This window comes from Dipodomys spectabilis, unplaced genomic scaffold (genome assembly GCF_019054845.1).
Source record: "Dipodomys spectabilis isolate Male_0828 unplaced genomic scaffold, ASM1905484v1 ptg000175l, whole genome shotgun sequence".
Taxonomy (NCBI): Eukaryota; Metazoa; Chordata; class Mammalia; order Rodentia; family Heteromyidae; genus Dipodomys; species Dipodomys spectabilis.
This window is the reverse complement of record NW_024870852.1, coordinates 17,005,736-17,021,084: the sequence shown is the minus strand read 5'-3', so window position 1 is coordinate 17,021,084 and position 15,349 is coordinate 17,005,736. Positions and strand designations below refer to the sequence as shown.

Here is a 15,349-nt window from a genome sequence, read left to right as displayed (position 1 = left end):
AAGTAGCTCTTTATACTCCAGACTTCTATATGTGTAGTTCCTAGGCTTGGCCTGCCTACAAGCTTCATCTTCCTGATAGAGTGAATTCTCTGTCACTGATTTAAGCTCCCTTGGGTGAGTCCTCTTTTGGCAAGTCCTTGGCATGCCATGATAGGTTAGCTATAGCCAGACATCATGCTAGCCTTGCAGATGGTTACTGTTATGAATGATTTCTTTGCTTTCCCATGTTAGTGCTGCTTTCACTTTTCACCTTCCCAATCAGTTTAACTCTTAATTTTTCAGGAAACTAGATACATACCTCTTGCTATCTTTTGTGGTATAATTGGATGCTAGTTCAGAATTCTGATCTCTCTGAGAAATAGTTTAGAAAAGATGACATTTCCTTTTGGTTTATTCTTGATAATGCTAATAGCTAGCTTGCTTTATTTTTTCCGTCCCTCTCCTCCTTCCTTCTCTTCTTCCTTCCTTCTTTCTTTTCTTCTTTCTTTCTTTTCTTCCTTCCTTCCTTCCTTCCTTGCTTCCTTCCTTCCTTCCTTTCTTCCTCTCACTTGCTTGCTCACTCATTCTGTCAGTACTGAAGGTAATCTGCAATAACATTTAAAAAGCCAAACTATTTGACAATGTTGTATTTCCCATTTTGACATAAAAGGTAAATTCAGTAATTCACCAAAATATACCTCTGTGTACCAATTACATGCCAGGTACTGTGCTAGACACTAATAGAAAGGAAATCAGACTTGTTCTTTCTCTGTCCATATGCATCTACAGTCTGGTAGGTTAGAAAGCCAAGATAGTTTTGTAGAATGCCTGTAGAAAGGCCTAGTGTCTAGTCCTACTTTTGGCTTTTATGAATTTTGTGACCTTAGGCATTTGTCTCTGTTTTCTGTTACCTGAAATGAAAAGGAGTTGCCCTGACTCATCAAATTTTTATAATAATTAAATGATACTACACAGAGAAGAGGTTTGAAAAAGTAAAGTTACTATATATACAAATATATGTGAAGAGAATCAGACCTGCCTTCTTTTGCAGGAGTAGCTAATGAAGAGTTTCTACTACTGTGTGGCTAACACCATGATATCCCCTGTACAATATGGACTACATGTTATTAAAACTTTGCCAATTACAATGTTTATTTAGTAATAAATAAGAAACTTAGTTAAGTTTTGAGTGCCTAGGGCTACTTAGTCATTTCTAAAACTTAATAATACTGGCATTATTACAAAAGACAGTGCTTCTGGGTATTTACCATATAACTAGAAGTTTATTACAACAATGAATATATGATGATTTTAATGATTGAATAGTATAAAATTAATCTGAGCAATATTTATAATGAAAGAAAAAGTTCTTTATAAATAATAGAAGGTTCTCTTTTGGTGTGAATTTCTGTGGTGTGTGTGCGTGTGCGTGTGTGTGTGTGTGTGTGTGTGCGTGTGTGTGTTTGTGTGTGTATGTGTGTGTGTGCGCGCGCGTGTGTGTGCGCACGTACTTGTGCATGCCAGTCCTGGGTCATGAACTCAGGGCCTGGGCACTATCTAAGCTTTTTTTCACTCAGGGCTAATGTTCTACCACTTGAACCACAGCTTCATTTCTGGCTTTTCGGTGGTTAACTGGAGATAAGTGTCTTACGGACTTTCCAGCCTGGGCTGGCTTCAAACTGCTATTCTCAGCTCTCAGCCTCCTGAATAGCATAAGCCACTGGTACCCAGCTGACTTTGTTTTTTGTTTGTTCTTTTAAAATTGTTCCTCTCACCTGCATATCAATAAAGAACTAGGCCTTTCATTGTAGATATTTTCTGTAGTAACCTAGACAAGATCCCTAATTTTTCTTACCTCAATTTATTCATAAAAAGTGGCCTTATTTTTGCCATGCCAACTCTAAAGGGTTGTTGAGGCATTCAAAGAGAGTACACGATGAATATACTTCTCTCTACGTGATGGTCCACTTTCAGTCATAGGTGTGATGGTCATGTAATTCTGGCAAATGAATGCCCCAGCAGGGCTGTGTCTTGGTCTATAACATAGTCCTTGTTTGTGTTTTGCCTCCAGCCTATCATTATTAAGTGCCCTCCATCTCACTTAATATCATTTCATTTTATAACCAATTGGCTAGAATCCAACACTTATTGAGCTTCTGCTGTGTGTTGGTCAGACCTGTACAAGATGCAGAGGATATAAAAGTGAGTCCTAGGATGCCTGCTCTAATTAGGATGAGCTCAAGTCTTCCAACATCAATTCCTGCCTGAATTACTAGCCTGCTGGTCTGTCCTATGGACTCCAGATTTTTCAGTTCTGAAGATTGCATGAGCCAGACACCTATTACTATGCATATGTGTATGAATATCTATGCATGCATGTGCACACTGGTATTTTTTTGTATTGGTTTATTGGTTTGTTTCTCTGGAGAACCCTGTCTTAATAAATGTTGTTATTACCACATCAGGAAGGGTGGTAGACAAGGTGCTCACTGTGGCTTTAAGGCCACATTGAGCTTAAGGTACCCATGGAATCCAAGTGAACTACTACCAGCAGTCAGACTTTCCCAGGATGTGGACAGTACATGAATGGTCTAGACAGGATATACATCAGTGTGGAATTCCCCAGTGTGTAGCTGTCAGTTGAAACTAGGTTCATGGGGGTTTTAAGCTAGACTAGAGTATGTAAAATAAGAAGTGTAAGGATGGAACTTTTTGTTGTTGTTGTTATTCTTGGTCATGGGGCTTGAACTCAGGGCATGGGTGCTATCCCTGAGCTCCTTTGCTCCAGGCTGCTGCTCTTACATTTTAAGCCACAGTGCCATTTCTGGTTTTTGAGAGGTTAATTGTAGATAAGAGTCTCATAGTAACTTTTCTTCCCTGGCTGGCTTTGTACCATGATCCTTCAATCCCAGCCTCCTGAGAAGCTAGGATTATAGATGTGAGCTACCAGTGCCCAACAAGGATGGAACTTTTGAGTTATAACATTGGAGGGGAGGGGTGGAGGCAAAGGAATCTATAGAGGAAACAACAAGGCATAGAAAGAGAGTAGGAGGATCAGATGAGTGGTATCATGGTATTCAAGGAAGAGGAGAATTTTGTAGAATGAGGTAATGCTAACAGTGCCAAATGCCATAAGGGAAATGTTCAAAATTACTCAATGAAGTTAGTTCCTAAGAGATATCATTGGAGGTGACTATTTCAGGGTCCTACATTATGTGGATGGATGAGGTTGAGATGTGTGTTTGCTTCTGCTGCTTCTTGAAAGATGTACATCCAGGAAGTGTGAGGATAAGAACATGCTGTGGGTTTCCTGAGGAAGGTGTGATTTCTGGAGGAAATTTGAGACAGATTTGATCCCTAGCATGAGAGAGGGAGAAGAGGGAGGATATTTAAAACAGACAAACGGTAAATATAATTGATTAGGGAGAGACATTCCTGGGATAGCCAGAAGCATTGCCAGAGAAGGATGACTCTTCCATTTGATGTAGAAAGAGGCGAGGTTATTTGGGAATACAGAGGACTTTGTGGACATAGGAGGTTGGAAGTGTTGCCCTAGTAAAAGTTTTTATTTTCTTTGTGAAGTGGGCCTTTGGCACCAATTGATGACCACGGGGAGATGGTACAGTGAGGTCTTTGAAGAGAGGAGCACATGTCAAATGGCTGTTGTGGAGCTTAGATGTGGGAGTTTGTTATTGCCTCTGTTGTGAACTAGATAATGCACCACAGACTGATGTGTATAAAGTCTACAATTGTTAGCAAGTTCTACCAGACTACCTACCCTTTTTGTGCAGTACCCTTGTATGTCAGCCAAGAGTATCTCTGATGTAGTACTAGAATGTGAGACCAGGTACTGTAGTGAAAATGCCATTAGACTGTGAGTCAGTCATTCCCTGGCTCAGCCTTGGCTCCTTCATTTACTAGTGGCTTATATTTCTATAAGTCTGCATTTTCATTTGTAAGACATTTATAATAATAACAATAGTGAGTGGTGATGATGGTGTATCAAATGAGAAACATTTTAATATTCTTTAGAGAGGTAAGTAATGTTATAAATGGAAGCAATATCACTAGGCCATACCTAATCCTAGCTCCAGGCTTTTGTATAAACTTCCTTCATGACCATTAGGATCTTCCTCCTGCTCCTGCTCCTCCACCTCCTCCTCCTCTTCTTTCTCCACCTCTGGGCCTGGGCGCTGTCCCTCAGCTCTTCAGCTCAAGGCTAGTGTTCTACCACTTAAGCCATAGCGCCACTTCTGGTTTTCTGGTGGTTTATTGGAGATAAGAGTCTCATGGACTTTCCTGCCCAGGCTGGCTTTGAACTGTGATCCTCAGATCTCAGCTTCCTGAGTAGCAAGGATTATAGGCGTGAGCCACTGGTGCCCAGCTTGATACTGTTTTTTTTGTTGTTGTTTTGTTTTGGGTTTTTTTTTTTTTTGAGGCAAGAAAATTGATGAGGTTATGCAACTAATAGCAGAGAAATAAGCTAAAGCTGAATGTTTGTATATTTAAGTCCCTGGGGGTGAGAGTCAGGAATTATCCTACCCGGAGGACTGGACAATCTGGCTCTGAAGTTAGTGAACAACTGGTGATGGGGTGGAAGCGGGCCTTTGTAGTAGCCTTATTCTGGTAGATGATCTCACTTTTGATTGTTGCGGTTGCAGGAGGAAAGAGAAAAATAAATTTTCAGGTAGAAGGAGCAGTGAAAGGCAGAAACCTGCTTAGGGGGTGCCTGAGCTAAAGGGAGGCCAGGTTGATGTAGATAAGCAGGAGGGAGGGGTGATGAGAAGAGGCAAGGGAGGGGACAAGGGCCTATGTCACCCAGGAGCTTACTGGCCTTGGCAAGGAGTTGGATTAATTCTAAGAACAGCAGGAAGCCATTGTACCTTTTGAATGAGTGGTAAGATGGTTCAATTTATAATTTGAAAAATAGAGAGGAGGCCAGAGGGTAAACTAAGTATAGTTGGTGAGGCAAAAGAATGGACTCAAGAGCCGAAGAGGACTTGAGCTCAGGGCAGAGATTTAGGCAGGAAAATAAAACTCCATCCTTTGTTTCCTGTTAGCTGACTCCCTGTTGGAGTAGCCTCATCTAGGCTCTGTCCTTCACCTTCTGCAATTCAGTCCTCTGGGCTCTGGCCTCTGTCAGTGCAGCTCACTGAAATGTCTCAGGCAAGGGGTATTTAAGTCCTTCTGGTTAGCCAAGCTGAGACCTTTTACTCCCACCTAACTTGGTGGTGTCCATTCGCAGTGAGCCTGTTACAGCCTCAACATGCTGTCTTCCTTTGGTCTGGTGTCTCTTTGGCCCCTCATCCTGTGACCCTCAGGTTCCCAAGTGCTTAAACCAATCCTGATGATTGTATTCTCCAGGCTTCTGACCTTGGTCCTCCTGGGATTCCTCCATGTCCACCTGCAGAGAATGAACCCTCTATTTCTTCATCTATATCTAGCTTTATCTCCAGAAAGCCTACTGACCCTTCTGGCCATGTTAGGTACCATGACTCCTTTTCCATTTCTCATTGCATATAAAATGGACACCTCTATGATGGCACTTAGCACCCTGTTTACTTACTTGACTTTCCCAGCTAACAGTACTTAAAGGATAGGGTTACAGCAGAATACTTTGTGATCTAGGCCAGAGATTGCTTTCAGTTCAGGTGAAAGCCACATTTCATTATGAAGGTGTCTACACCTGATTGTATGTCCTATAATAGGGCATTCATTTCTCCCTAGGTCTGAGGGCTGGAATTCAGGTATAATATCTTCTGTGAACAGAATAAATTAGTTTTTGAAATAATCAGTAATTGTGTCCATCTTCTAAAAGGAAAAAAAAAGACTTAAGAAGGAGAATTGCTACAGAAGAGTTTCTAAAGACTTGAGTTTTTTCCTCTGGTAATTTGCAGTTTTACAGTTCAAAACCTGTTATGTGTGTCTTGTATTTTGTGATTTCATAATTCGGAACTTAACTTTACAATTGCCTCCATGGTAATGAACATTACTGTTCTCTTGTGTTGGATTATGATAGCCATGGAAGGTAGCAAATAGACTGAAAGACAAGCTTTTGCCTTTATGTCCTTACCTCCAGCTAACCAGCTCATTATGAAGGAAAAAGAAGAGATGAATAGAGATAGTACAGCGTACACTTAGGTACACAAGTCAAATATCTGGTATTTCAGCAAAATTGGGGATAGTTTATGTCACTGAAGACTCATGCTTTTCTTTTTTTTTTATTGTGAAAATACTGTACATAGGGGTTACAATTACATGGGCAAGATAATGAGTACATTTCTTATCAAGCATTGTAGTCTCCTCCTTTGTTTCCCCTTCCCATTCCTTCCCATCCTCCCCCCACCCCCCCTACCCAAACCTCCTCCCCCCCCCCACCAAAGTTGTAAAGTTCATTTTCGAAATAACCACTTGTACATCTCATTGTTGCAATGGGTCCAACTGTATCCCTATTTAAACGATTTTTTTTTCCCCCGTTCATGCTTTTCTTTCAAATGTGTTTCTACTCTTTTGAGTCCTTTCTATCTTCTTTAACTTTCTTCTTTTTTTGGGGGGGCGGAGCGGGTGTTGGTCATGGGGCTTGAACTCTGGGCCTGGGCACTGTCCCTGAGCTCTTAAGCTCAAGGCTAGTGCTCCACTTGAGCCACAGAGCCACTTCATATGTTCAGGTGGTTAATTGGAGATGAGTCTCATGGACCTTCCTGCTCAGCTGGCTTTGAACCAGGATCCTTAGATGTCAGCCTCCTGAGTAGCTAGGATTAGAGTTGGGTGCCACTGGCGCCCAGCCTTAACTTCCTTTTTCCCCCATTGTATCTTTTATGGAAGGTGAACAAAGAAAATATTGAATTACTTTCTTCCCTGTAGCTGTGATTTTCAGGCTTTTTCTTGAGGTCCTTTTCTGAGCTTAACAAAGCAAAAAGCGATGATTCCTTTGATTAAATGAAACTCTTGGACCATTACTCAGAGTAATGCAATACAGCATACTTGTGTCTTTTTTTAAATTAGTAGTAGTCTAATTTTAAGGGAAAAACATTATAGGGTAGCTATTTATAACTAGAATACCTCTCAAGTGGAATAAAACTGCCTATGTATATGTGACAGTTTACTAAACTGGAGCCTCATATTTCTCTCAAGGGGTTTTGTTAGAAATGCTGGGACATAAGAGCTATGCTCTATTGAGCACCACCTATGTATTTTCGGTGTTTAAACAAGACATTAGGATTACTGTCTCAGGAAACTATATGGAGTTTTCCAGTATGCCTGAGGCTAAGATGACAACTTCTCTTTTTATATAAAGAATCTCAGTTTCCTCAAGAACATTCTTCCTCAAAGGAAACCACAGTCTATGTCTTGGTACCTTTGATCCACTAAACGTACAGAGGGAATCTTTTCTGTCATATGCAATATATCCAACCATTCAGAGTATAAACTATCCAGAAGTGGAGCTGTGGCTCAAGTGGTAGAACGCTAGCCTTCAGCAAAAAAGTTCAGACAGTGCACAGACCCTGAGTTCAAGCCCCAAGAAAGGCAAAAACAAAACAAAGCAAGGCCACAAAAAAACTATCTTCCCTTTCATCTCCAAGTATTTTATTTCCTTCCTTCCTTTCTTCCTGCCTTCCTTCCTTCTTTTTTTTTTTTTAACCAGTCCTGGGGCTTGAACTCAAGGCCTGAGTACCGTCCCTGAGCTTCTTTTTGCTCAAGGCTAGCACTCTACCATTTGAGCCACAGCACCACTTCTGACTTTTTCTGTCTGTGTGGTACTGAGGAATCAAACCCAGGGCTTCATGCATGCTAGGCAAGCACTTTACCACTAAGCCACATTCCCAGCCCCTCCAAGTACTTTATTTCAGACTTTGGATTTCTAGATTTTTCAGAGGTAACTTTCTTCTTTAATTCTGTATAATATTAATAGATCATCCGGAGGTTTTGTTAGATTTTTCTAATGGGTCAGTTCCTTGCTCAACTTAACCTTGGCTGAAACTTAACCTTGCAGAATTCCTCCTTCTGTGTAGGTTTTTAAATGTCTACTTAGTGGAACATTTTTAACCTCAGGATCTTCCTAACATGGTTTCCCTGTTATTTTTTTTACATTTGGTGATAATGTAACATACTTCCTCTTAAAAGAATACAAAGGTTTTTAGGTCTTGAGGTTCAGGTAAAAATACCAGAAAAACCACAGAATTTGACTTCCTACTAAAGTAGACAACTCTCTTCAGTTGGTTCTGATGACAAGAGTATTGATTGATCCCTCATAGCACACTAGTCACTATACCCAAATACATCACATAATGTCATGCAACAACTTGGCATTAATAATAATGCTAATAGGGCTGGGGATGTGGCTTAGTGGTAGAATGCTTGTCTAGCATGCACGAAGCCCTGGGTTTGATTCCTCAGTACCACATCAACAGAAAAAGCTGGTACTGTGGCTTGAGAGGTAGAGCACTATCCTTAAGCAAAAGAAACTCGTGGACAGTGCCAAGGCCCTGAGTTCAAGCCCCAGGACTGGCAAAAAAAAATAGTAATACCAATAATGGTAGTGCAATTGACCTCATTTTAGTTAGAAAGGAATAGACACTTGGAAATACTGAGACTTACTCCATGTTTTATAGAGTATGGGCTCTGAACATACTGTTGTTGTTTTTCAGTTGCAATACTGGGGATTGGACTCAATACCTAGGTAGCTCTTTTACTACTTAAGCTACATCTCCAGTCCATTTTTGCATTGGTTATTTTTGAGGTAGTGCTCTGAATCCTCTAAGCTATGTTTCCCTGGAGTACTGGGGATGACAGGCAGGTACCACTGCACCCAGCTGTGGTTTGAGATGGAGTTGTTTGGGATGATGTTTGGAAAACTTTTGTCTAAGCTGGACTCTAACCCCCATCTCTGCCTCCCAAGAAATTGGGATTACAGGCTTGAGCCACTGAGCCTAGCTACATACTCACTTAGCACCTTTCTGTAGGTAAAGTTCTGTGTACAACTCCTTTTTTTGTGTGCTTCATAGAGTACATATCTCTCTAATACTCTTTTTTTCTTTCTTTTTTTTGTCGGTCATGGGGCTTGAATTCTGGGCCTGAGCACTGTCCCTCAGCTCTTCAGCTCAAAGTTAGTGCTCTACCACTTGAGCCACAGAGCCACTTCCAATAAGCCACAGAGTGGTTTATTGGAGATAAGAGTTTCATGGCTTTTCCTGCCTGGGCTGGTTTTGAACCATGATCCTCAGATCTCAGCCTCTTGAGAAGCTAGGATTATAGGTGTGAGCCACCGGCACTTGGCCTCTCTGGTACTCTTAATTAAAATGGAAATAAAAAAATCCAAGATATTCTCAACTCATCAGAACATCTATAGGGGACTAAGCACCTAGTCAGTACAGATAGCTAGAGCTGAGGTCCTTGGCTTTGTATCTTTAGACCTAGTTTAAAAAAAAGGGGGGAAAGGTGAGGGAGGATGGGAAGGGAAGGGGAAACAAAGGAGGAGGCAAGAGTGCTTGATAAGAAATGTACTTATTACCTTGCCCATGTAATTGTAACCCCTCTGTACAGTATTTTCACAATTAAAAAAATGTTAATTAAGCCCCTGTGAGTTCTGTCCTAGAATGACTAGGGCTACTCTAGACCTCCAAAGTCCATCTTAGGATCAGTAAAAGTCTGATGCATCATGATGGGCTAAGGTAAAATTAGGGATTGGTCCCTTTGACTTACCTTTGGGAAGGAGAACATGGCTATTGTAGTTAAAGTTGGACTCGCAGACAGATGTGTTCATTTCTGGCTCTTTCTTGCTTTGGAGAGTCCACTCTGCACTTGCTTTCCCAAATCTTCACTTGAAGCAGTGGTACAGTTGGAAGATGAGCATTTGGGAGGCTGCTGTTTCTCACTACCTAAAGCTGTGAATTGGACACCATTATTACCTCAAAAAATAAATAACACTGTGTGTATGTGTGCACATGCATGCATGCATGCGCCAGTATTGGGGCTTGAACTAAGGGTCTAGGCACTGCCCCTTAGCTTTTTCATTAAAGTCTGGAGCTCTATCACTTGAGCCATAGCTCCACTTCTGGCTTTTTGCTTTTTGGAGATAAAAGTCATGAACTTTTCTGCTGGGGATGGCTTCAAAGTGTAATCATCAAATCTCAGCCTCCAGAGTAACTATGACTTACAGGCATGAGTCTCTGGTGCTCACCTGAGATGGAACTTGTTGACTTAGACTGAACTTCAGCTTGAAAACATGTAATGGTCTAGTCAGAGGCCCAGAGAAGGTTAAGAATAATATTATTCCCATGGGCTCTAAGGAGAGTGGCTTAGCTTTGGGTCTGCCTCAAGCCTATTGGGGGAGCACAGATTAGCCTTAGGAATCTGGCACTTAGAATCATTAGGACCTGCTTATGTGTATCTCAGTCCGAGATGAACTTCAGCATTGCCTATTCTCTCTATGTTGATTCTGGAATGCTAGAGACAAGATTCTATCAGGCAGAGACCTGACAGGAAAATTTGCTCATATCAATTTAGGATAATTCCAGGAGAGATTAAAGAGGTTGATCAGATGTACTGCCATAGAGGTAGTGCAGGGGCCCTAGGTTTCAGTGATGTAGGATCTGTTACCACCCCCAGCTCCAAAGAGGTAATGGATGAAAGTGGTTATCAGAAGCTAAAAGAGATTGTCATTCGAAAGAGACCATCTTGAGAGGATCCAATGACTTTTGCTTGAGGGTTACAAATTGATCAAGTGAACAGAATTCTCCCAGCCTCATTCCCTTTTTTCATCCCTGTTTTTTTTCTGAGACTTAGGGCTTTGACTGAGGTCAAAGGACAAGGGACCTGTTGGTATAATCACTATGAACAAGCCTGTCTGGATACAGGTCAGGGTGAAGAGGTTTAGAATGTCTCTGAAGAATATGAAACGTATGAGCCCATGTAGTATCATAATGAGCAGGAACTCTGTGTGTGTGTGTGTGTGTGTGTGTGTGTGTGTGTGTAAGGTGAGATAAAAAGATGAGACATTTCTTGATTTTATATCTATATGCTAGGGACTTTCTTGTGACCTCACCTCTTTGGGGGTAAGTACATTATTTCCATGTTACAGATTCAGAGAACTTGAACCTAGATCTCTTTGCCCTTACTTTAGTTCTAGTGACACTTGTGGTGACAGATAGTAGTTGGATATTTTTCACATCTTTCTCTGTAACTCACTGGACATTTGATTTTAGTTGAAAGGCCAAGAAATGAACTCTTTAACTGGTTCCAGAGAGCCACATTTTGTGCATTGCTGAAGGAACAGGGGAGGACTGTAACAGAACTGCCGTGCAGTCTTTTTTTTTTTTTTTTTTTTTCCTTCACATCTATGAACTTGAGGGGAAGGGAAAAAAGGGGAAAAAAACTCAACTTGGCATGACTGATGTTAAGCGAGATCAAATAAGGTGAAAAGCAAAATAGAATCCAGAAATTTAGTTTTGCTTTTACCCAAAGTTCATGAGCAACTGCTGTACAAAGTCCTTTTTACGTTCCACAGATGTTACGGACTTTTCATAACATGAATCTCATTATCTTTGCTTTTGGTTGTTTATAAACTTAAAAAAGCTTTACAAAGGACAAAGAACCAATTGAACATTAAATCAACTATACCTCCTTTCTATTTCATTTCTTGTTAATGTACAAATTCTTATGGTCATCATGAGTTAACTATTTTGGCTTTTGATACATTCACTGTAAAACAGTGAATAGAAAAGTTAAATACAGAAGAAATTCCAACACACTAAAATAAACTTAAAATTTTTTGGGGGGGTCCAGTCGTGGGGCCTGAACTCTGGGCCTGGGCACTGTCCCTCAGCTCTTCAGCTCAAGGCTAGTGCTCTACCACTTGAGCCACAGCGCCACTTCCGGCTTTTTTCTTTTTGCTTATGTGGTGCTGAGGAATCGAACCCAGGGCCTCAGGCATGCAAGGCAAGCACTCTACCACTGAGCCACCTTCCCAGCCCAAACTTAAAATTTTTTTTCTCTACCTTTTGTTCACATGTATATTTACATGCTTAGAATTGGACACATTTGTATTTTTTACTTGCCATAAGTATTTTTCATGTTGCTATATAATCTGTAAAATTATAATAGTTTACTTGTCAAAAATCATTTTTAATTATTTATACCATCCCTTTGAAAAGGATTGGTTGTTATGTTGAACATTCACGTGCCCTATAAATATTGTTCATTTGTGGTGCTCAGGCATTTAGTTTCCCTACTGCTGTCTGTTTTCTTTGTAGAAATGGAAAGGGAATTACTACTTTTTCAGTATAATTCCCAGAATGAGATGAGCAACTTGGAAGCTTTATCAAAGAACCTGAAATAATAGTTTTAGAAGTTACCTGAGAGAAGCCAGAGTCCAGCTGAAAAATGTCAATAAGCAGTTTATTGCTTAAAGTGTTAGTGTGTATTTTTATTAAATCTTAGGTTTTAAGAACTATGGTTATGATGGATGTGAAATATCATTTATATACATAATTTACCTGGTATGCTGAGTAGTGGTTTTTTATTTGTTTCCTGAGCTAAATTATAGTTCTAAACAAATTTTGTATTAGAGTAATGTTATTGGCCTCAATTTTCTTCTAACACATGAGTATTAGCATTAGCCTAGTCCCCTGGTATGTTCCCAAGGAAGTGGTCTTCCTCTCTCTAGCTCATTCTTCCTAGTCCTGGGAGCCCTGGCACTTTGGTCTCTTCAGACCTGAAAAAGCTGAAGCCTTCTGGCCAGAAGGATTTCCGTGTTAAAATTGGACACATTTGTATTTTTGTATTCTTTGTATGTTGCCTATGTCCTTTTGCTTATCTTCCACTAGCCCCAATTCTAAGTTTCTTCTGCTACATAGCAAGTAGAAAATCAGAGAGCAGTTTTAGCTTTTAATGTCTCTATCCTCAGCTCTTGGCATAGTGCCTGGCACATGGCAGATGCTCAAAACACATTTACTGAATGGACTGTCTTGAAACAGTTTTTCAGATGTGTGAATACTGCACAGAGTCTCCATCTAGTCTACTAAGTTTTTAATATGTAGGTGTCTTTTGGCTAAAACTGCAACAGAGAGGTAAATACCCACAAAATTATCTACTTATTGAACAAGCTTTGATTTACCATCTATTATTCATCAGGCATGCCACTTGGGCACTTGGAATGTAGCAGTGAACAAAGAAGACGGGGTCATTCTCTGTGGCATTTGTAATCTAGAGGGCAAAGACTTTCAGCAGTGCCTTGTATTTTTTATAAAAATAGGACAGTTTGCTGGGCGCCGGTGGCTCATGCCTGTAATCCTAAGTACTCAGGAGGCTGAGATCTGAGGATCTCGGTTCAAAGCCAGCCCAAGCAGGAAAGTCCATGAGACTCTGATCTCCAATAAACCACTCAGAAAACTGGAAGTGGCACTGTGGCTCAAGTGACAGAGCACTAGCCTTGAGCTGAAGAGCTGAGGGACAGCATTCAGGCCCAGAGTTCAAGCCCAAGACTGACAAAAAAAAAAAAAAAGGAAAAGAAAAGAAAAAGTGACAGTGTTAATTAACATTGATAGGAAAAGGACAAATTTTGGAATGTCTGGTAAATATACCCAACCTTTTATCAGCAAGACAAGATTATACCCTTGCCATATTATACAGAGGGAGGTATATACTGTCTTTATGAATAAATGAGGTATACTGAGGGAGATATCATTCCATATCCATGACAAAACTCAGTCTTTAAGCTTAAATTTGAAGTAAAGAGCTCCTTTATTTTCTCTTTGATTGTGACTTTGGAGTCACTTATTTTTTAACTTAAAATTACAAGCATAATTACATTGAACAACACAACAGAAATTAAGTTATTCAGTGGTGAGCTAGTGGTTATTGAAAACAATTATACATTTAAGAATATGTATTTGGATCCATGGATCAACATATCCAAAAAAGTATCCAGGCAAGGTGCTGGTGGTCACACCTGTAATCCTAGTTATTCAGGAAATTGAGACTTGAGGATCACCATTCAAAGCCATCCTGAGCAGGAAAGGCTGTGAGACTCTTATTTCCAGTTACCCAAAAAGCCAGAAGTGGAGCTGTGGTTCAAGTGGTAGAGTGCTAGCCTTAGCAAAAAAACTCAAGAGACAGTACAAAAAAAACCCCAGAACTTTCTTCTGAAATTTTTTCAAATGTATGTCTATCCAGTTTGGATGTTAAATAATTATAGAATACATAAAATAAAGCTATAGGCTCTGGAAATTCAAAGGCACTTTAAAGATTATCTAGGATAGTCACTCTCCAAGTGTAAAAATGCTTTCAGAAATATAGGTAAGAAGTGGTTGGTTGTAAGACTGGAAAGGAAGTACCTGTGGCAAATTGTACCTATGTCAGTACAGTCTTCTTTCTAAATATTCTAGCCATCTAAGACTTGTCTTCTGTAGGCCAATTTCTGCCTGGGAACCTCCCTGAGTTATCCTTTGGTAAATCTCAGCACTGAATGAGAAAATAGTCTATGGTCAATTTGTAATGAACCATATAGCATATAGTTTTAACCATGTGTGGATTTTAACTATGTGTGCATATATTTACTAAGAGAATATTGTGTGCCTGTCACTTTTCTAGGTTAAGGGAATGCATTTAGCAAAAGTCATTACACTGGAGATTTTGAGTCCATGGATAAGTGGCTGTAAAGTTAATCAAACATAAAATAAAAAGATTCCTGATTTGCTTCAGATTTGAATGTTAAGGGTTGTTTATGTCATCATAAAGTGGTATTTTTCTTGTTACATCTGATGTTATTTTGTATTTTGTTTTATAAATGAGCATGTCATCTATTGCTACATAATAAAAATGCTAGAAAGTTAGCATTTTAAAACAGTGAACACTTATCTAACAGGCATCTGGACAAGGCCTAATGGGTACCTCTGTTATAAGAACATAGTTGTTATAAGTTGGGAATGCAGTTCTGAAAGATCGACTAGGAAAAGGGAAGCTCACTCTTGTGTTGGTTTCTAGGTCTTAGTAGTTGACCACAAGGACCCTTCTCTCAGGCTGCCTCATCCTTCTGCGTGAGGAAGCCTCTTGGCTTCCTAGAGAAGATACCCATCCCAGAGAGAAGAGAGAGAGCACCCAAGATGGAAGCCATGGTCCCTGTCTAACCTAATCTTGGGAGTGACCTTCTACCACATCTGCTGTATTTTATTTGTTAGAAGTGAGTCAGTAAGTCTGGCCCACATTCCAGGAGAGAAGGTTACATGAGGGCACGAATACCAGGAAGCAGAGATCATTGAGGACCATCTTAGCTGAGCCTAACACAGAAAGTAATGCATATCATAAACAAATGTAACATGGAAGGGGGTAATTGGGAAATCTAAATTATTCTTAGAGCTAAACTATCATTAGA

General features: G+C 40.2%; 1 protein-coding gene across 2 annotated transcripts in view; it reads left to right on the top strand.

Annotated features, from left to right (window-relative positions):
- The window catches only part of Zhx3 (zinc fingers and homeoboxes 3), a 98,850-nt gene that overhangs the window by 7,498 nt on the left and 76,003 nt on the right, over positions 1–15,349 (top strand). The window contains exon 1 of one of the 2 annotated variants that reach the window (XM_042694699.1): positions 11,015–11,033. The exons of the other annotated variant lie outside the window; for it this stretch is intronic. The gene's annotated coding sequence lies outside the window, so the exon portion shown is untranslated. Of the gene's footprint in view, positions 1–11,014; positions 11,034–15,349 lie in introns of those variants that run through there. 2 annotated transcript variants of the gene reach the window in all.